This window comes from Pristiophorus japonicus, chromosome 10 (assembly GCF_044704955.1).
Source record: "Pristiophorus japonicus isolate sPriJap1 chromosome 10, sPriJap1.hap1, whole genome shotgun sequence".
NCBI classification, from domain to species: Eukaryota; Metazoa; Chordata; class Chondrichthyes; family Pristiophoridae; genus Pristiophorus; species Pristiophorus japonicus.
The window spans coordinates 37,409,958-37,432,994 of record NC_091986.1 but is presented as its reverse complement, the minus strand read 5'-3'; positions in this window follow the sequence as shown (position 1 = coordinate 37,432,994).

Sequence of the window (23,037 nt, the reverse complement as noted above, 5' to 3'; positions counted from 1 at the left end):
CCCAGAACCGGTTCCAATGCCCCAGGAATTTGAATCCCTCCCTGCTGCACCACTGCTCAAGCCACGTATTCATCTGAGCTATCCTGCGATTCCTACTCTGACTAGCACATGGCACTGGTAGCAATCCTGAGATTACTACTTTTGAGGTCCTACATTTTAATTTAGCTCCTAGCTCCTGAAATTCATCTCGTAGGACCTCATCCCTTTTTTTACCTATATCGTTGGTACCAATGTGCACCACGACAACTGACTGTTCACCCTCCCTTTTCAGACTGTCCTGCACCCGCTCCGAGACATCCTTGACCCTTGCACCAGGGAGGCAACATACCATCCTGGAGTCTCGGTTGCGGCCGCAGAATTCCTCTGTTGGCTATCCCTAACGAAATCATACAAAGGTTAGAAAAGAAGGCAGTTATAAGCAGAGCAATGCTGGCTGTTGAAGGCAAGTTAAGGGGTACTTTTCCAGATGGCGATGAAAGCAGTCTTGTGGTAAGAATATATTTTCTGGTTATTGAATATTAAGAACAACATAGGCATAGGAAGACGCCCTGCCATCAACCTATATTTTTTTCGAATGCTTTCAAGATTTTGCTCGAAATAATGAATATGGAAAATATTCCTGGCATGTTTACAATATCACCAACACATAGTGATCAAATAAAGAACCCACCCTTTCAACACTTACCAGTTCTGTTATTTGACTGGTGATTCTCTGGTGCACATACTCTTCCAAAGATGTTTGAATGAAGAGGCATGCCTTCATACCCATGAAGAGAAGATGCTTTCCTTGCCTAACAGAGGGTCGAAGCTTTGAGTCTCTAGTCTCTACTGTAAGTGAGAGGAAAAAGGAGACAGTGATAGACACGCAGGAAGATAGAGACCACGTGAGTAAATTGCACAGTGTGGGAGACATCAAGTAAAAAGATGTATTTATGGGGAAGGAAAGATTGAGAGAAAAAGAGTGAAAGACAAAAAGAAAGAGAGGTGGAGAGACAAGCCAAAATACAAGTCTGAGGGCAGTAGGTTGTGGGAGATGAGCAGATAGTCACAGCAAAAGAGCAACATCAAGGGATTTATATATGCACCATTTCATTTTTCTTTTAAAAGGAGAGAAACCAGGGTCAAGGGTCCTAACACTGCCAAAGTTGAAAAGAGCAAAAGACAAGACAAGGTAAATCAAAAAGTAGTTCATAACAAATTTGGGTTTTTAAATCCATAAGGTTATTAAAGGGACAAAAGAGAGAGGCTTTTGGTATAAGTTCCACAATTTTGAGTTTCTAAGTACACAGGAGACTGAGCAATAAGGCTTAATTTCACTGCAGTGGAGATTCAGGGAGGAGAAAATCATGCAGGATGAAAGAACGCTTATAAGGAAGTAAGGAATGCTCTGAGGATACTAACTGTAGTCAATAAAACAAAGACAAGAAAGGTTGGAGGCCAGAAGTGAGCTATATTTTTAAAAGCTTTTTTTTTCTTGTGTCTTTTCCAGGTATAAGGGGTTTCTGATTATAGTGGGCTGGGTCTGACTATGGAAAATGCTTTTTCAGTGATCATGTATAAAGGAAGTTGTAAAATGAAATGAAATAAAGAGCACCATTCTTGATCTCAGGAGAGAAAAAGAGTGAAAGACAAAAAGAGAGATAAAAGGGAGATGGAGAGACAAGCCGAAATATAAGTCTGCGGGCAGAATATCGTGGGAGATAAGCAGATAGTAAGAATTATTGAGCAGAATAAAAATATTTGGCGGAAAAGAAAACCAATGGAAGCAGCTTTCTTTGATGGCAGTGACATGTCCGCCCTGCACAGTCACAGGAGGAGCAGACTTTGGCCGGGCCCTCACAGGCTCCAAGTCCCAGAGGACATCCGCCAAAAGTGCCAAAGCATTCGCAGCAGGGAAGTGAGCAGTCTGCCTCTATCTCTGCAGAAGCCACAGAGGATGCACCTCGTAGAAGCAGGTGTAAAAGAAAAATGACACAAAAGTAGATGCACAAGGGTAAACACATGGGTGTATAAAGAAGTGTCAATGTTGAGGTTCCATCACTGTTATGTTGAGGTTCCATCACTGTTATGGCACATATAAAAGTATTTATCGTCACCACTTTGTGGTCATGCCCATTTTTGTCTATTACTTTGGAAATGGCTTTGTGAGTTGAAGTGAATGGTGAGATATAACACAACCTCCAGCAGTGGGGGTCAGTGTGAAAGCAATGGTTTCATCATTGTAGGGATGCTTTATAGTGTTGTTTGGGGTTGCGGGGGGGGGGGGGGGGGGGAATTTGGCACAGCATATGGCAGCCGTTTTGGTGTAATGCAGGAAGTGAAGTAAATGTGACCATGATGAGGCCATCACTGGCCTCCCGGGCAGCAATGTGCTCCATTGGTGGTGGGATCTGGACCTCAGGTTCCTCCTACTCCTCCTCATCTTCCAGCTGATGAACAACATAAGAACATAAGAATTTAAGAAATAGGAGCAGGAGTAGGCCATACGGCCCCTCGAGCCTGCTCCGCCATTCAATAAGATCATGGCTGATCATCAACTTCAGCTCAACTTTCCCATCCAATCTCCATATCCCTTGAGTTTGACAATACATGAAATACAATATTGAAAGCACAAGAGAGTTCTCTTGGTGTCCTGGACAACATTTATCTCCCAATCAAAATGGATTAACTGGGCATTTTGTAGGAAATTGATTGCTGTGTTTACCTAGCTAACAGTGACTACATTTCAAAAATAATCAATTGGTGGTAAAGCGCTGAACGCTGAAGATATCCTGAGGTCATGAACAAGCTCTTTTCTTCATTTTTTCTTGCTTCACAATGCCCAATTCTAGATAGTACTTGATGTAGTTATGAATTGTTACTGTAAGCTAGGTGATCGGTGAAGCCAAAGTGAGTCCATTGCTTTCTGGGGTGAAAATGAGTGGAAAGAAAATCAGCGGAGTAATTAAAAATAAATTTGAATGAGGACCAAGCTTTTGATAAAAAGAGATCCTGGTAGAGACATGTGGAATAAGTGACTTTTTAATTGCATCCTGTCCCAAACAGGTCAAGTATAAATGTTGGAATGCTCATGTTTTGAGCTAAGCTAATGGACAACATAATGTTTAATGTGTTTTGCATAAGTTTTTGGCACATGAATACCCAGGAGGCAGAGTGGTTCAGTGTAGATTTCTGAATGGTGTGATTATATGCAACGGTTTTTAGTGTGTCCTTCTGCGCACGACCATCCCAGACTCCGCCCCCACCCCCGCCCCTGTTCCACGCATGCACAGACTCGTCGAACCCAAAACCAGAAGTGGGGTCTGTATCGTGAGGAGCCCAGAACTGCTGTGCTGCTGCCGATCAAGTTGCTTTGCTGATTTTAACTTTTTCCCAAAATATTGCTGTGATTATCTACACGAACATTTTCGCAGCCTTCTGTGGGAGAGAAAATCTCAGAGGTAGTGAGAGACTGGGGAGGGAGAGAGAGAGACTGGGGAGGGAGAGAGACTGGGGAGGGAGAGAGAGACTGGTGAGGGAGAGAGACTGGGGAGGAAGAGAGAGAGGCTGGGGGGTAGAGAGAGAGACTGGGGGGGAGGGAAGAGAGAGAGACTGGGGAGGGAGAGAGAGAGAGACTGGGGAGGGAGAGAGAGAGACTGGGGGGTGAGGGAGAGAAACTGGGGGGAGAGAGATGGAGGGGGAGATACTGGGGGGAGAGAGAGAGAAACGGACGGGAAGGGAGAGACTGGGGGTGAGAGATAGAGACTGGGGAGGGAGGGAGAGACTGGGGGAGAGAGAAGGGATGGGGAAAGGATATCGGAGGGGAGAGAGAGGGAACTCAGGAAAGACGGATCACGTTCTTCCAACCCTACCCCCTTTACACCGATTTCTTGGAAAGCTCGGTGCATGTGAGACAAGTGACATCATTGGAGTAGATGAAATCCGGAAGTTATAAGAACATAAGAACAATGCTCTTGCTCCTCCTCCTCTTCCTCTGAAGAGGCTGTGCACTCTGCACCTTGCTCCTCCTGCAGCTCTAATCCTCGCTGCTGTGCTATGTTGTGCAGCGCGCAGCAAACAATGACGATTCTGGAGACCCTGGCTGGTGTGTACTGAAGGGCTCCTCCAGATCTGTCAAGGCATCTGAAGCATATCTTGAGTATACCTATTGTTTGCTCAATGACACATCTGGTGGACATGTTCATTATAATGCTCCTCGGCCTCCACAGTGGTGCTATGAGCCACGTCTTCAGTGGATAGCCTTTGTCTCCAAGTAGTCTTTGTCTCCACCAGCCGGTAAGTGTGTTTGGCATGTGAAGAGCTGAGGGTGGGTGGACTGGTGCAGGATGAAAGAGTTGCCGAGGTATTTGGCACACACATGCATGATGATCTTCCTATCATTGCAGATCAGCTGCACATTGATAGAGTGAAAGTCCTTGCAGTTGACAAATGCTCCTGGGAGATGTGGGGGTGTCCTGCTGGCCACATGTGTGCACTCGATGATGCCCGGCACCTGTCGGAAGCCAGCCAGAATGGCAAAACCGAATGCATGCTCAGTAACACTGGATTCATCGGTGGCAAAGTTCATATAGTTGGCTGACAAAGTATCGGTGACCTGTATGATGCATCTGTGGGCAGCCGAATGAGAGATGCTGCAAATATCTGCTGCAGATCCCTGGAAAGAACTTAAGGAGAGGAAGTTGAGGGCGCTGCTGACTTTGACAGCCACTGGTAAGATGTGTCTATCAGGTCCTCTGGGCTGCAGGTCTTGCTCCAGCAATGTGAAAATATCTGTGATGACCTGACGCGATAGTCCGAGCCTCCTTTGGCACTGCTGCTCAGTCATGTTGAGGAAGCTCATCCTCTGCCTGTATACCCCTGTGTTGAGGGTATCGCTTCGGGCATGGTGCAGCCCTGTGCTGATGCCCTCTGACCTGTGGAGCATCATGGTCATTGAGGAGAAGATTGGTGGTGGTATTGCTGTTGCTGCTGGTGTGCTTGCTGCTTCTGATGGTTGTGGGGCTCATCCTGGTTCGATTCTGAGGACCAAGTTGAGACAGTATAAGCGACTCCCATGCTGATATAATAGATGGCAGGTCAAGTTGAGATCAGAGGACCAATCTGTCAATGTTGTGATAGTTACTAGCAATGTGGTGAGTATGGCTTCCAAGGTTGCAGAAAAGACTTGCAAACTGCTGACATCTAAATCTGTGCTCAAGATGGAGTCAGCAAGAGCTTTTTCCTTAATGTGATGTGGCAATATTTATTGTGCTTTCCATGCTCTCCATTAATGACTGTGCTCAGTGGCCTATGTAATCTTTCCTCAGAGCTAACACTCCCCAGTCCAGGCAACATCCCCGTACATCTCCTCTGTACCCCCACTAGTGCAGTCACATCTTTCCTGTAATGTAGGAAACACGGCAGCCAATGTATGTACAGAAAGGTCCCACAAAAAGCAATGCGACAATGACCAGATAACTTGTTTTTTTAAGAGATGTAAGTTGAGGGATGAATATAGGCCTAGACACCGGGAATAACTTCCTCTGCTTTTCTTTGAAATAGTGCCATGGGATCTTTTACGTCTACCTGAGAGAGCAGACAGGGCCTCGGTTTAACATCTCATCCAAAAGATGGCACCTCCGATAGTGCAGCACTGCCTCAGCACTGCACTGAAGCATTAGCCTCGATCACATGCTCAAGTCTCTGTAGTGGGTCTTGAATACATGATATTCGTCTCAGAGGCAAGAGTGCTACCCATTGAGCCGTGGCTGACAATAAGAGGTTAAAGAGATAACTCTTCTTATGTAGAATCATAAAATCATAGAATGGTTACAGCATGGAAGCAGGCCATTCACGCCAACTCTCAGCTGGTCCCACTCCAGTGTCTTCCCCCATAGCCCTGAAAATTCTTTTCCTTCAGATACTTATCCAAATTCCTTTTGATAGATAAGATTGAGTCTGCCTCCACCATCCTTTCAGGCAGTGCATTTCAGAACTTAACCACTCGCTGTGTCGAAAAGTTTTTTCTTACATTGCCTTTAGTTCTTTTGCCAATCACCTTAAATCTGAAGTTCTCGGCCCTTCCACCAATGGGAACGTTTCTCTCCAGCTACTCTGTCCAGACCCCTCATGATTTTGAACGTATTTTGTGAACATGAACAAACTTCCAAGGAGAAGGAAAGATGGACCAGGAGTTTTGATGACATAGCCAAGGAAAATTGTAAGTTCCATGCATATATCTCGAATCCCTCAATAGCCTCGCCCCTCTCTATCTCTGTAATCTCCTCCAGCCCCATAACCCCCTAAGATGTCTGCGATCCTCTAATTCTGCCCTCTTAAGCATCCCTGATTATAATCGCTCAACCATTGGTGACCGTGCCATCTGTTACCTCGGCCCTAAGCTCTGAAATTTCCAGCCTAAACCTCTCCCCCTCTCTACCTCGCTGTTCTCTTTCAAGACGCTCCTTAGAACATACCTCTTTGACCAAGCTTTTGCTCACATGCTCTAATTTCTCCTTATGCGGCTTGGTGTCAAATTTTCGATTTCATAACTCTCCTGTGAAGTGGCTTGGGACATTTCACTATGTTAAAGGTGCGATATAAATACAAGTTGGCATTGTTATTGTATAATGGAAGGAATATGATCATGACCAGGGATGTATTGCAGCTCTGAGAGCAGTGAATGCAAACTATGAAACTAGTCCAGGAGATCACTCTGGTGAGGTGATCGTCACCTCAGCCAGAAACAGCTCCAGCTCTCGCTTGAAGGAATTCAATGAATCAGATGGCAGCCTGTTCCAAAGGACCACAATTCTTTGGGAAAAGAAGCACCTCCTAGCATCTATGTTAATGGGTGGTGGAGGATTTCAACAGAGCTTTGAATGATTAGGCACCAAAGATCGAGAAAACTCAGATGTATTGGAAAAATTGGATGTAAGTCACTTACGCCCAAATTTCCTCCATCTGCAGCGTTGAAACATAGAAACATAGAAAATAGGTGCAGGAGTAGGCCATTCGGCCCTTCGAGCCTGCACCGCCATTCAATAGCTGTCAAGTTAAGAAATGATCCCATGCTGACACAACACCCGACCTCCTGACCTTACATGATCCCCAAGCAGCGGATAATCTGTTGGTGAACTTTTGGAGCTAGATATTTGCTGCATTTGTGTCTCCAACTAGCGCCCCCACTAACGGGGTGCAAATGCCTTTCGCGGTGCTGGCAACAACTCCCGCCTTATTGGCCAGAAGTTTAACGGCAGCGCCTGGAGATCGTGACATCATCGCCGCACACAACGTCCTGTTAGCGCCCCAGCCCCGAAATTGGCTTTTGCCCCCTGCAGCTGCACCGGGCGAAAATACTGACCGCTGCAGCAGGCGCAGATTGGGCAGCCAGCCGCTACCGAGACGATGATTAAAGGCGAGGTGGCCAATTAGAAATGAGAACCAAAACTCCATGGTGGTCCAGGTAGGTCCCTCTACTTTGCAGGGTCGGCAGTGTAGGCCCTTCGCTTTAAGTGAGGAAAAGGCCTCTTGGACGCGGCAGCACTGCACGGCTACTGAGGTATGCACCCTGTTACCGCCCCAGGAAGGAAGTGTTTGATTTAGCTCCTTTTCACTCCGGGGGTGGTAACTCAAATTTTTGGAGAGGGCCAGAACTTCAGCGCTTGGCGCTAAGTCTCAAGCCTCCCAAATGTTACCAACCCCAAACGGGGCAATACTGAACTTCACTCTCTTAAAATCTAAAGGTGAGCTTAAAATAGTTTCAATAGTTAACAAGCTCTTCATCTAATTTGGCTCCCCTCACCGCTGGGTGTCGGGTCTGTTCAGTACTGACATACCCAACACTAGTGTGGAGATGGGTTGACAATGGGTTCCCGGCCCACTGGTAATCATTTCATATTATTCGGACACGCCTCCGATCCCGTCCTCTCAGTGCTGGTAAAATTCCAGCCTTTGTAGACCTTGATTAGATACTATCCTGAGGCCAGGGTGACTCATCTTCCAAGTTTCTGTTCCTCCCTGGTCAATTGTGACCTTGTGTTCTGTTAGAATGTCAACTCACTCTTGTGGCGAATTGTGGTCACTGATCCATACTCAATTTTTTCATTCTGCGTTTAATTGGCAGGTCAATGCACTTGCCACAAAACCTAGTGTCCTTCCTACATGTTTCATGGATATACCCTCAAGTGACAATTTACCATGAAATACTAGGGACAATTACAGAGAATTTGCATAGAATATAGATTCATAGATTCATAGAATAATACAGCACATTCAGCCCAGTTCTTTGAAAGAGCTATCCAATTAGCCCCACTCCCCTGTTCTTTCCCCATAGACTTACACATTTCTCCTTTTCCGGTATATATCCAATTCCATTGTGAAAGTTACTGTTGAATTTGCTTCAGGTACTACATTGCAGATTGTAACAACTCGCCAAATAAAAAAAAATTCTACTAATTTGCCTGACGCTTATTTTGCTAGCTATCTTAGAATATACAGCACAGAAACAGGTCATTTAACCCAATTAGTCTGCAACAGTGTTTATACTCCATGCGGATCTCCTCCCATTCCTTTCCCTCATCTCAGCCTTTCACATCTCTTTCTATTCCCTTTTCCCTCATGTACGTTCTAGTTTCCTTTTGAAAGCATCTATGCTATTTGCCTCAATCACTTCCTGCGGTAACGAGTTCCACATTCTATCCACCCTCTGTGTAAAGGAAGTTCTCCGTATTTCCCTATCGGATTTATTATTGACTATTTTGTATTTATGGCCCCTAGTTTTATATTCTCCCACAAGTGGAGACATTCTCTCCACATCTACCCGATCCAAACCTTTCATAATTTTAATGACCTCCGATTAGTCTTCTCTTTTCTAAAGAAAAAGCCCCAACCTCTTCAATCTTTCCCGATAGCTGTAATCTCTCAGTTCTGGCACCATCCCTGTAAATCCTTTTGGCACTTTCTTCAATGCTTCTATGTCCTTTTTAATACAGGTTGAACCTCTCTTATCCGGGACTCCCTTATCCGGCACCACCCCTCGTCTGGGACCATTCCCGGCCGCCGGGTGGCGCATGCGCAGAACGCGACCGTCAAAATCCTACTCACCAATATAATCTTCCTCCTCAATCAGCTGCCTCCTCCTAGTCGCCCTGCTGTAAACTCCTGCAGCCACAGTCCTCGGGCCGGCCGTTCCTCCCCACAGCGCTCCCTCCGGGGAGGGGGGGGGTTGGGCTGACTCTTCTAGGCCCACCAACTCTTCGGGGCCCGCTGACTCTTCTAGGCTCGCCAGCCCGCCAACACTTCGGGGTCCGCCGGCTCTTCGGGGCCTGCCAATTCTTCAGGGCCCGCCGACTCTTTGAGGCCCGAAACTTCTTAGCCCCCTGTACACTGATTGGCTGACTGACTGACAGTTGGACCAGCCAATCGGCCCACACACACACACACACACACACACACACACACACTTACCCCAGCAACAGCACTTAAAGGCGCAGTCCACCCAAACACGTGACCTCCCCATATCCGGCAAAATCCCTCGTTATATGGTGCTGGATAATGGAGGTTCAACCTGTACTATGGAGACCAGAACTGTGAACAGTACTCTTAAGTGCAGCCTGATCTTTGGTCCTATATAAGTTTAACACAACTTCACTACTTTTGAATTCTATAGCCCTATAAAACTAAAGATTTTTTTTCCAAAATAGTAAAGAAATACATTATGTATCCTTTTACCCACCTATTTTCAGACATTAGCGAGGATGGATGCAAGAGGAAAATAAGCCAGGGATCCTTTCTGGCGGCTCCCACTGCTTCCCGGATTTTCTCCTGGAGGTGATGGTGGAAAGGTGGTGAAGACACCTCTCTTAATTCAAAATATTGATTAAAACCCCATGAGCCAGAATCTCTGGCAGTACTGGCAAGTTACGCCAAAATGTTGACAAAAAATTCTTGACAGATCGCAAGTTCTGGGTTTTTGCACATGCGCTTATGTGCGAAAACCTGGAACTTGCACGCACCTCGCACATGCCCATACTTTCTGAAAATTATGGCCCATGTGATCTCCTGGGAGAGGTGAAGAATTAGATAAAACTCATGCCAATTTGGGGGGGAAAAAAATCTGGGAAACACCTCTCCGACTCATCTAGCTGATTGAAACTATGAAACTAGTCCAGGTGATCACTCTGGCGAGGTGATCGTCACCCCAGCCAGAAACAGCTCCAGCTCTCGCTTGAAGGAATTCAATGAATCAGCATCCAGCACACAAAATGGCAGCCTGTTCCAAAGGACCACTATTCTTTGGGAAAAGAAGCACCTCCTAACATCTATGTTAATGGGTGGTGGAGGGTTTCAACAGAGCTTTGAATGATTAGGCACCAAAGATCGAGAAAACTCAGATGTATTGGAAAAAATGGATGTAAGTCACTTACGCCCAAATTTCCTCCATCTGCAGCGTTGAAACATAGAAACATAGAAAATAGGTGCAGGAGTAGGCCATTCGGTCCTTCGAGCCTGCACCGCCATTCAATAAGATCATGGCTGATCATTCCCTCAGTACCCCTTTCCTGCTTTCTCTCCATACCCCTTGATCCCCTTAGCCGTAAGGGTCATATCTAACTCCCTCTTGAATATATCCAATGAAAATCAGCATTACACAGTACCTACACTGTTGTTTCACACACAAGTTTTCAGGAAATTCAAGGCCATATGTACATCATTAAAGAATGTGAAGGCCTTAGAGAAGGTGCAGAAAAGATTCACGAGAATGATTCTAGGAATGAGAGACTTCAGTTACGTTGATAGACTGGAGAGGCTGGGGTTTTTCTCCTTGAAGCAGAGCAGATTGAGAGGAGATTTGATCGAGGTGTTCAAAATCATGAGGGGTCTGGTCGGAGTTGGTAGAAGGAAACTATTCTCATTGGCAGAAGAATCGAGTACCAGAGGACACAGATTTAAGGTGACTGGCAAAAGAAACAAAGGCGACGCAAGTAAAAACTTTTGTACACAGCGAGTGGTTAAGATCTGGAATGCACTGCCTGAAAGGGTGTAGGAGGCAGGCTCAATTGTATTTTTCAAAAGGGAGCTGGATAAGTATCTGAAGGAAAAGACTTTGCAACTCCAAGGGGAAACAGCAGGGGTGTGGGACTAGCTGAGAGTCGGCACGGGCTCGATGGGCAGAATGGCTCTCTTCCGTGCTGTAACCATTCTATGATTCTATGATCCTGAACTCCCCAGATGAATGTGTGAAGGATTTCAAGCAAGCTGAATACTTTTATCGATTTCAGAATGTATTAAAAACACAAACAGAAGCCAACGACTAAAGGTCAGCAGATCTATTGAAGAGGAACTAATGCAGACACTGAAATAATATCAGTTAGCCCTGATATGTGCTCCTGAAGCTTTGCTTAGGCAGGGAGTGGTAAAGGCATAAAGTTGCCCACGTACATGAACATAGCGCTCGGAGGAATTCTTAACTAGGAGCATTGGATGGTAGATTAGGTGAAATGCAGTGCATCGGGGTAGATGGTTCAAGCATTATGACTGCTCCACGACCCTCTGTGACCTTTCTAGGGAAAAGACTTTTCTTGCCATGATTCACAAACATCAGTTAGCACTGCTGCTGTTTTAATTATTCACACCCACAAATTGAGCATCCAACTGCTGATACAGGTACTCGTCCGGCACTGTTCTGACAGGGTGTTTACTGTGCCAATCGTTGCTGTGAAACTGGTGAAAATAAATTCTAGAATTAGAATCATAAAATCATAGAAATTTACCGCACCGAAGGAAGCCATTTGGCCCATCATGTCCATGCCGGCCTAAAAAGAGCTACACAGCTGGATCCCACTATCCAACTCTTGGCCCGTAGCCCTGTAGGTTACGGCACTTCAAGTGCACATCCAAGTACTTTTTAAATGTGATGAGGGATTCTGCCTCTACCACCCTTTCAGGCAGTGAGTTACAGACCCCCTGGATGAAAAATATTCCCCTCAAATCCTCTCTAAACCTCCTAACAATTATTTTAAATCTATGCCCCTGGTTGTTGACCCCTCTGCTAAGGGAAATAGGTCTTCCCTATCAACTCTATCTAGTCCCCTCATAATTTTATACACCTCAATTAAATCTCCCCTCAGCCTCTTCTATTCCAAGGAAAACAACCCCAGCCTATCCAATCTTTCCTCATAGCTAAAGTTGTCCAGTCCAGGCAACATTCTCATAAATCTCCGCAGTACCTTCTCTGGTGCAATCACATCTTTGCTTACAAGAACGGAACCTCCGCAACACTAACTTTACACAAACACACATTTCATTCATTACAATTTGGTATTTCATTCTTTCTGTGAACTTGTTATTTTAAAGGTCTGTAAGAGCTTAGATAATGGGCTGGAAGTTGAGGTCGGAGGCTTCCCGCAGGCAATTGCCTCTAAACTGCAAGAAAGGTACCTGGTGCCGAGAGACCTTTGGAGTCTTGCGGTCCTGGGCCTCCAGGCATACATCAGCGTAAAGGCCTACATATCCCATGGGCGCAGGCCATTCGCATGCGTCCCTGGGATCACGTGGGCCAGCCAACCAATCACAAAGGGGGATTCCTGTTATGCTATGGGGATTGCATTTACATGCCCATAAGCATGATTAGGAATCCCCTTAAAAAAACACTTTCACCCCACTTAAATAAATAAAAATCATCACATGTTCAAAATTAATTAAAATACAATTTATTAAACAATTAAAACAAAAATGTATTTAAAAAAATGTAAACATTCTTAAAGGGCCAAAAATAACGTAAACTCATTTTAAAAGTTTTTGAATGTTTAAATAATTTAAAATATATATTTATTTAAACTCTTATGCTGGTAAAAGAATGCCCAATGCTTGCTTTTTACCAGGCGTAAGAGATTTGTGGGTATTTGCTGGGTAGTCGTTGGGCAAATAGCCCAACCCTGTACCAGCCAATGTCCATTTCCTGCGCATTCTGTAAAGCAGAGACTGGACTAGATCGCAAGTGCTGGGTTTTCGCGTATAGGTATCGCATACGGAAACTCAGAACTTGTGGGGCACTTACGACCGCGCACACGGTCATAGGCCCCGGAAAATCCGGGCCAATATGTTTAGGCTGTGATGTAGCTATTGCATATAATTCATGAACAGATTCATTAACCTAACCATGACTGTTATGAAAACTGTAAGCAGTATATAAAAGGTCACCTCTTCACTTAAGAAAAATACAGGACCTGTTTTCTGCCCTTTATATTGCACAAGTATCTGGTCATCGAACCCCGGGGCAGGGCATTGAAATTCTGCATTCTCCGCTGCCATGACATGAATTCAATCCTTGTCAGTGTGGAGTAGGACACTTTCGCAGTCGAATGTAATAAGACATTTCCAGACACGGCCAGCTCAACTTCAGCTTTCCAAAGATACACTCTCCAACTGACCTGAGGAGCTTGCATGTTTGATTGATATGTCGCTTCACATCTGCGGGATTTGAACTGATGTCAGCCAGTGTTTTGGACCATCACCTCGACCACTTAAGAACCAACCTGTTAATACAATCATCCTCTTCAAACAACGCTGGGTTGAATTGCATTGAATAAGGGAAATCTGCAGAGCTCAACTCACTAATATTCCACAGACTACACATTCAGAACCATGCCCTTACTGTTGATGTGGCCAGAGAATTTTCAGAGGGTGGCTGTAAAAAAGAAAGAACTTGCATTTCTATAGCGCCTTTCACAACCTCAAGACCTCCCAAACGCTTTACAGCTGAAGAGGTACTTTTTGAATTGCAGTGGCTGTTGTAATGTAGGAAACAAGGCAGCCAATTTGCGCACAGCAAGCTCCCATAAACATCAATGTGATAAGGGCCAGGTAATGACAGATGAATAGTGGCCCCGGAACACTGGAAAGAACTCCTCTATTCTACTTTAAATAGTGCTGTGGCATCTTTTCCTGAGAGGGCAGGCGGGGCCTCGTTTCAACGTCTCACCCAGAAAGACGGATATCAATATCCGTACAGTCAAGCACACCCTGCGCTTCTGAAAACCCAGCAATAATATCGAACTTCTCAATGCACTGACATTTGTTCATTTTGTAGAACTGAACGAACTGTAACGAAGCCTCAGTCACCTTCTGAACACAGCTAGTCATTGCTGCTCTGGCCATCAATTTAGAGAAGACTAAATGGCAAAGTGCACAGGTACATTATCCTCTTAACACTGAGATCTGGGATTCAATTTCATTGATGATTGATGGGGTTAGTTTTGAGGTTTGCCTGGACATCCAGCCCCTGAAGCAGGGAGCTCGTGCAGCTGGCAGTGACTTCAAGTGACCTCGGCAGATCCGCCAATGCCGGCCACCAGCAAGAATCTATGCTTTCCTGGGTCATCCTGGCGTCCAATTTCAGTAGGTCCTCAAGGTTGCCTCCAACACGTGAATTGGGAGCTCGTATTTCTAGCACTTTACACAGCATTCTGACCTCTAGTGCGCACCCAATTGCCTTTGCCTTCGGCGGCTGTGCTTTCAGCCTTCTAGGCCCTAAGGCCAGGAGTGTGATGGAATACTCTCCACTTACCTGGATGAGTGCAGCTCCAACAACACTCAAGAAGCTCGGCACCATCCAGGACAAAGCAGCCCACTTGATTGCCAGCACCTTAAACATGCACCTCCCTCCACCACCAGCGCACCGTGGCTGCAGTGTGTAGCATCTACAAGATACACTGCATCAACCCGCCAAGGCTTCTTCGGCAGCACCTCTACCACCTAGAAGGACGAGGGCAGCAGGCGCATGGGAGCAACACCACCTCCAAGTTCCCCTCCAAGTCACACATAATCCTGACTTGGAAATATATCACTGTTCCTTCATTGGCGCTGGGGTCAAAATCCTGGAACTCCCTCCCTAAGAGCAAGGCGGGAGTCCCTTCACTGCATAGACTGCAGCAGTACACGAAGGCGGCTCACTGCCATCTTCTCAAAGGCAACTAAGCAGGGCAATAAATGCTGGCCTTGCCAGCAATGCCAACATCCCATCAAGGATTTTTTTTTTTAAATTCCCTCTCTATACCTCTGTGCTTTGCTACCTCTCTCTTTCCTCCTTTAAGTTGCTCCTTAAAACCTACCTCTTTGACCAAACTTTTGGTCACTTGGGTTAGTATCTCCTCACATGGCTCGATGTCAAATCTTTGTCTGGTAACGCTGCTGTGAAGCATCTTGGGACATTTTACTGTGTTAAAGGTGCTATATAAATGCAAGTTGTTGTTAAATCTCTACCAGTTGAAGGAAACCTCAATTTGGTTTCTATAGACCATGAGAGAATCAAACTATCAATAGTTGGCACTCACTTGGCAAGTCACTTTTGAAGGCCACAGCGATGGCTGTTATTCAAACGCAACACGATTCACAAAGGTGGATTGACATGTACTTTACTGAGACTGTGGTAAGCCATATTGTTAGGGCAGAATAAAAACTAATCTTCTTTGCATCTGGCCACACCATGCATGACCTAAGCATATTTGATGGCAATAGCTGGTGCTATTCCTCATCACGGTCATGGTGTACTCTACAGTGGAGTACTGCTCTCTGCTTTGGCTTATCAAGTACACATATCAAGTCCATTGACGTCCTGCTTTTATCGTCACCAACACCTTGGCTGCCTGTGTTTGCAAACATTGCACCACCACACCTATGCCATGAATATGCAATCTCCAGAGAATACAACTGCTGCACCAGCAAAGACATGCCAATCCAGGCCGACTTGAACAACCTACCACCAACCCATCTCAAATCTAGAAGGCCATTTTGGACCGTCGCCGAATTCCTTCAGCGATCTCCCCTCAGCCTTGATGACTGATGGCGAAATGCTTGGAAGAATTGAGATATACGGAATGGATTCCTTATAGAGGACCCCACAGTGCAACTTGGAGGATCAAATCTTCCTCGCAAACAATGGACAACTATCAACCGCCTCAGAACCGGTCATGGTAGATGCTGTAACCTTCTCCATAGGTGGAAGATGAAAGCTTCTCCATCATGTGACTGTGGAGCTCCTAATTAGATCATGGAGCACATCATTGAGTACTGCCCTCAGAGGAAATTCGCAGGCAGCTGTACAGCCAAAAGCTTTGGCCTGAATATCGAACTTAGATATTGATTTGCTTTGCTACTACCATACGAAAGAAGAAAGAAGGCAATTGTCATGTATCACTTTGCTGTATAACATTGCCCTGCAAAAATAAATGTATATATACATGACTTGACCAAATCGATCAAATTTTCTTTTAAATGTTGGGTTCCTGTGTATATTCCTTTGGAAGCTGTCAATTGAATCACTGAACTAATTTTTCTATCACCAACAAATCACAGGATAGATTCTGCTGTGGCGGGGCATCTAAACGTGACTGTCGCTAATTTGACTTGCCCCTGTACCCTTCAGCTCAAAAAATGTGTACCTACTGAGTTGCTGAAAGTGTGATCTGATAGTGGCATAGCGAGGGCAACAGGGCCTCTGGGACCTGAGTGAACAGAGTATCTCCGTAACCCATCAGATTGAAGGATTGAGAAATTAATCTCCCAAGGACTGAGAAGGAGGGTGAATTGAAGGAGGTGTATTCAATGCCAAATCAGATATAGAAAGAGGAATAAAGAGAGACTGGATTAAGAGAGAGTAAAAAGAGCCAGGAAGGAAAAGTAAAAAAATATTTTGTTTAAATGTAATATTTGACATTTTTTAAATCTCCTAAAATAACTCACAACCTGAAGGAGTGAAACGCCAGTCTTAATTTTCAATGCCAGCGAGGTTGATTTGCAATTATTTATGTGATAATTAACACTTATCACATCATTAAAAGTGTACTTACGCTTGTAATTACTAGCCGTAAAGATCTGTGGTGAGTTTAATATTAAGCGCCTTGGGCTGTCTTACTATGTTAAAGGCGCAATATAAATAAAAGTTGTTATTGTTGTTTAGTTCCTATTTACTGGGCCTTAGGCTAATCATTAGTAAGACAAAGGTCCTCCACCAGCCTGTCCTTGCCACACAGCACTGACCCCAGACATCAAGATCCACGGCGTGGCCCTGGACAACGTAGACCACTTCCCCTATCTCGGGAGCCTCCTATCAACAAGAGCAGGCATTGATGATGAGATCCAACACCGTCTCCAGTGTGCCAGTGCAGCCTTCGGCCGCCTGAGGAAAAAAATGTTTGAAGACCAGTCCCTCAAAACTGTCATCAAGCTCATGGTCTACAGGGCCGTAGTAATACCCGGTCTCCTGTATGGCTCAGAGACATGGACCGTGTACAGTAGTCACCTCAAGTCGCTGGAGAAATACCACTAGCGATGCCTCTGCAAGATCCTGCAAATCCTCTGGGAGGACAAACGCATAAACATTAGCGTCCTCATCCAGGCCAACATCCCCAGCATTGAAGCACTGATCACTTGATCAGCTCCGCTGGGCAGGCCACATAGTTCGCATGCCAGACATGAGACTCCCAACGCAAGTGCTCTACTCGGAACTCGTCCACGGCAAACAAGCCAAAGGCGGGCAGAGGAAACGTTACAAGGACACCCTCAAAGCCTCCCTGATAAAGTGCAACATCCCCACTGACACCTGGGAATCCCTGGCCATAGACCGCCCTAAGTGGAGGAAGTACATTTGGGAGGACGCTGAGCTCCTCGAGTATCATCGCCGAGAGCAAGTGCAGGCAGCGGAAGGAGCGTGCGGCAAACCAGTCCTATCCACCCTTTCCCTCAATAACTATCTGTCCCACCTGCGGCAGAGACTGTGGTTCTCGTATTGGACTGTTCAGCCATCTAAGAACTCATGCTAAGAGTGGAAGCGAGTCTTCCTCGAATCCGAGGGACTGCCTATGATGACTGCACAAATAGAGCAACCTCACACCGTTCAATGAATATCAATGGTGAGGCAGACAGTGAGATACTGTTTTCACGGAATTTGAAAATCCGCGCTTAACCGCGCACCTGCCCTGGCCTGAAATTTCTGTACCAATTACGCATAACTAACGGTGAGCGCCGTTGGCTTTTCACTATTGTGACAGCAAATACTGACCTAGAAATGAAAGGAAGCAAAGTTTACAACATAAATAAAAATGGGGAAAGAAACGAGCCTGCAAATTGCTGGAGATCGGATGCAAAAAAACAGAAAGTGCTGGAAATACACAGCCAGCCTATCAGCGTCTGTAAAAAGAAAAGATACGCTCGTGTTTTGGGTGCAATACTTTATCGGAATCTCTCAGTTTGCAGGTTTCATGAAAGGATGGCACACTCGGAACATCAGAAAATGTCATTTGATTTACACATTCTGTGCTGTGTGTTCTCAATATTTGCGGTTTTGAGGTTCTTCGCACGCTTGCACTAATAGTTCACACAGTGACATTTGCACGCATGTTCCTTTCAATTTTCCAGTGCTGATATGTTAGTGGAAGAGCCTATGGTCTGTTTTCTCTGTTGTTTTGCTTGCAGGAATACGGACCCGAATAGGTTACTTTGGTGGAACGGAGAATGTAATCCTCATCAAAAGTGAGACGTATTTTGAGATCTTACCGCTTGTCAGATATCGTAAGTGAGAAGAATCACACCTTGTTCTGTTGTTGCCAGAACTGGAAAAGCTGCGGCACTTCTGCTATCAAAAGATGAGGACCCGATATCGAAAGCGACTGGAAGGACGTATCTGTGGTGCTATGTGAGAAGGTGGTAGGGATATGCATCGACGGGATGTCAAACTCATTATTACAAAAACAGAGCAATGCACAGTGCTCTCGAGCAAGATATTATTAATTGAGTCCCTTTTTGTCAACACATTGCGCAAAAATACATAGAAAGAAAGACTTGCAATCATAAAGCGCCTTTCACGACCACCGGACATCTCAAAGCGCTTTACAGCTAATGAAGTACTTTTTGGAGAGTAGTCACTGTGGTAATGTGAGAAACGTGGTCGTCACTTTGCACAAAGCAAGCTCCCATAAACAGCAATGTGATAATGACCAAATAATCTTTATTTTGTTATGTTGAGTGAGGGATAAATATTGGCCAGGAAGCTGGGGAGAAGTCTTCTTCAAAATGAGACCATGGGATTCTTTTTTACATCCACCTGAGAGAGCAGACATGGCCTCAGTTTAACACTTCATCTGACAATGCAGCACTCCCAGCCTAGATTTACATTCTTCTAATCCTTGGAGTGGGACTTGAACTCACAACTTTCTGAACTCAGAAGCAAATGCGCTACGCACTGAGCCACCGCTGATACTGCATTTTTTCACCTTCTGTTCCCTGTGTTCTTCACTGACAGCATGTTGTGAACTCGAGAGCACACAGTATATGATTTCCCGATCATTTCATTAATCGGTCGGACAATTGCGTTGCACACACCTGTATTCACAGTGTGAGCTGACGGTGGCTGTGGCTCGCCCACTGGGAGCACAAACTCTGAAAAAGGCAGACTGCCGGGAAAATTAATTTATTAGCCTGTGTTGCCTCTTGTTACAATACTGGCGGACTCCAGATACTTTTACTTGTACCAATGCAAAGGATCACCTTCTCAGGCAAACACAAAAGAAAGACTTGGATTTATATAGCGCCTGTCCTGACTACCAGATGTCTCAATGCGCTTTACAGCCAATGAAGTACTTTTTGAGTATAGTTACTGTTGTAATGTAGGAAACTCAGCAGCCAGTTTTCACACAAGCAAGCTCCCACAAACAGCTAATTTGTTTGGTTTTGTTATGTTGCTTGAGGGATAGATATTGGCCAGGATACCAAGGATAACTCCCCTGCTCTTGTTTGAAATAGTGCCATGGGATCTTTTACGTCCAATTGAGAGGGCAGACAGGACCTCGGTTTAATGTTTTATCCAAAATTCAACACCGACAACAGTCCAACACTCCCTCAACACTGCACTGAGTGCCAGCCTAGATTTATGTGCTCATGTTCCTGGAGTGGAACTTGTAACCACAATGTTCAGGCTCAGCGGCGAGTGTGCTACCCACTGAGCCAAGGCTGACCACAATATGAACTTATAACAGCAACAACCCCTTGCATTTATACAAATGGGGAGAGTTTCCGCGTGGGGCGCAATTGGCAATCCTTGCGCAAATTGCGCAAATTTTCCGGATTGAACTTTTTGCTTAAGTTTCCATCGAAACTCATTTGTATATCACTGAATGCAAAATCTTCCATGCACTAGAGTGATCAGTCAGCATTTTAGAACATAATTGTATTTTTTTTATCTTGCGTTAAAAAAGTTTTCTTGATATATTTAAGAGTGGTGATCAATGCTCCTGTTAAGCTGTGTGGCCATGCGATGATACCAGAAATGCGAAGATATACCTATCAGGAAAGGATGAACAGGCTGGGTCTCTTTTCTCTTGAAAAAAAGAATGCTGAGGGGTGACCTAATAGAGGTCTTTGCAATTATGAAAGGTTTTGATTGAGTGGATACAGAAAGAATGTTTCCACTTGTGGGGAAGAACATAACTAGAGGCCATCAATATAAGATAGTCACCAAGAAATCCAATAGGGAATTCAGAAGAAACTTCTTTACCCAGAGAGTGGTGAGAATGTGGAACTCGCTACCACAGGGAGTGGTTGAAGTGAATAGTATAGATGCATTTAAGGGGAGGCTAGAGAAGCATATGAGTGAGAAAGGAAAAGAGGGTTTTGTTGATGGATTTAGATAAGGAATGATAGGAGGAGGCTCGAGTGGAGCATAAACACCGGCATGGACTGGTTTGGCCGAATGGCGTGTCTCTGTGCTGTTTATCCTATGTAATCCTATGTAATCTTATGCAGTGCTCTAGAGGTCCTGTGCAGACCATTCATTGCCTTGAGTGACAGAATAATTTTGCATTTGCAAAAAATTGAATGAGCCACGCACTCAGTTAAAGGGCACATTGGTGGTAACCTGGTACAGTTTTATTAATACCGCTGAAAATGGGTTTATCACAAAAAATAAGTTGTGTCTTCCATCTGTGAGTAACCTAATTTTAATCACTGAAAAATACTTAAAAAAACTACAGAATTAGTTTCATTGGTGTACAGTAGTCAGTTTCTTAGTAAATTAATTTTTTTTTAATTTAGAAACTTTCAAAATGTTCCTATTAGTGTCCTTGTGCCGAAAATAATGGTGAGTAATTTGACCTGGGGGCGGGGCCAGTTTTGCTGGCTTCCTGCGCGATGATTTTTAAACCAGCGCAAAAGATCGCGGAACCTCAATTTGCACCGGACGCAACTTCAGCTTGAAATTACGCGATCTTTAGCGAACTAACACAACCGAGAGAAAACTCTACCCCAGCACCTTTAATGTAGTGAAATGTCCCATGGTGCTTCACAAAATTTGACACTGAGTCACATAAGGAGATATTAAGACCAGTGAACAAAAGCTTGGTTGAAGATGTAGGGGTAGAAATTCCATTGCGCCCCGTTAGGGCCGGTAACTTTTGAGAAGTGAGAAAAGTATCGCCAGGCGATACTCCTTTTTTCGTCCCAGGAACTTCAGCTTTAGCACTCCAAGAGGGAAAAGGAGTGCTAAATCAAAGTGATTAAAAGATATGAAGACAGAGTTGGCTAAAGTGGACTGGGAAAATACATTAAAGAGTAAGACGGTTGTAGGCATCAGCTCCCCGAGGATTGTTGGACATTATCTGGACATTGTGTTTTAATATTTTCTCACCGCAGAAAAAAACTGGAAGCCTCTTTGTGGGAGGGGCTCAGGTACTTTTCCATGTTGTACTTGAAATCCACACCTGATGGGTAGGGGTGATCTGAGAAGACAATGGCCAGGATAAGGCAACCCTCCACAAGTAATGAGCAAATGGAGGGTCCATTGTTAAGCATGTGAACTCGTCAGAGTTAGATCTGATGAACTGATCAGTGATCAAGCTATTACCTGGATGAGATAACCCCGAGAGGCGGGAAACCAGAACAATATAAAGCCATTAAGCCCCAGACCGGTTGGAAGCGAAAACCCATCACTGGACTCAAAACAGGAAGCCTCGAAACAAGGAAAACTTTATTGGGCCAGAAAAGGCAAACAAACAGGTTACTCGAAACAAGGAAAAACTTTATTGGGTCAGAAAAGGCAAACAGTTTTTGGATATAAAACGGGCCGTGTGGCCACATCTCTCTCTCTCTCTTTACTCTCGCTTGCTTCGCCTCTACAAGAACGGAGCACTCCGTGTGGGATGGAGAGAAGAAACCAGTACAGAACCAGAAGAGACATGTTTTCACCAGGAGAAGCAGCGACTAAGCCAACGAATTGATGAGCATCATCCCTGCCCACACATATTTAAGATCACAGCCATTGTGTGAGGAGGTGTAGTGGGTTCTCCCAACCAAGCCTTTGTAAGGGTTATTAGTGGGAAGGTTTTGCTGCAAGGACCATAGGGGCTTACATTGTGGATCCGAGCAGATGGTTTAGACATTGGGTACTTCACGATAGGTGCAGTTTAGACACGCCAGGGTATTATATTATTGTATTGTAATACATCGTCACTGTGTTTACTTGTTTTGCTGTGTTGGGGTAGCTTTAATAAAAGCATTGCCGGTTGAGACCGAGGTATTTGTCAAAGACTCATTCATCTGTTCAGTACAGTAATCGCTCCCAGGTCTAGAACTATTGTAACGTGGGGGTGCGTCGAAAACACCTAAGGGAAACCACTTAGACGGTTGATAAGCAGTGGCAGACATTTAAGGAGATATTTCATAACTCTCAACAAAAGTATATTCCAGTGAGAAGGAAAGACTTTAAGAGAAGGGAGCACCATCCCTGGCAAACTAAGGAAGTAAAGGATGGTATCATATTAAAAACAATGTCATACAATGTTGCCAAAATTAGTGGGCGGCCAAAGAATTGGGAAATTTTTAAAAACCAGCAAAGGGCGACTAAAAAAATAATGAGAGAGAAGATGGATTATGAGAGTAAGCGAACAAGAAATATAAAAACAGATAGTAAAAGCTTCTACAGGTATATAAAAAGGATGAGAGTAGCTAAAGAAAACAATGGTCCCTTAGAGGATGAGGCGGGGGAATTAATAACGGTGAACAGGGAAA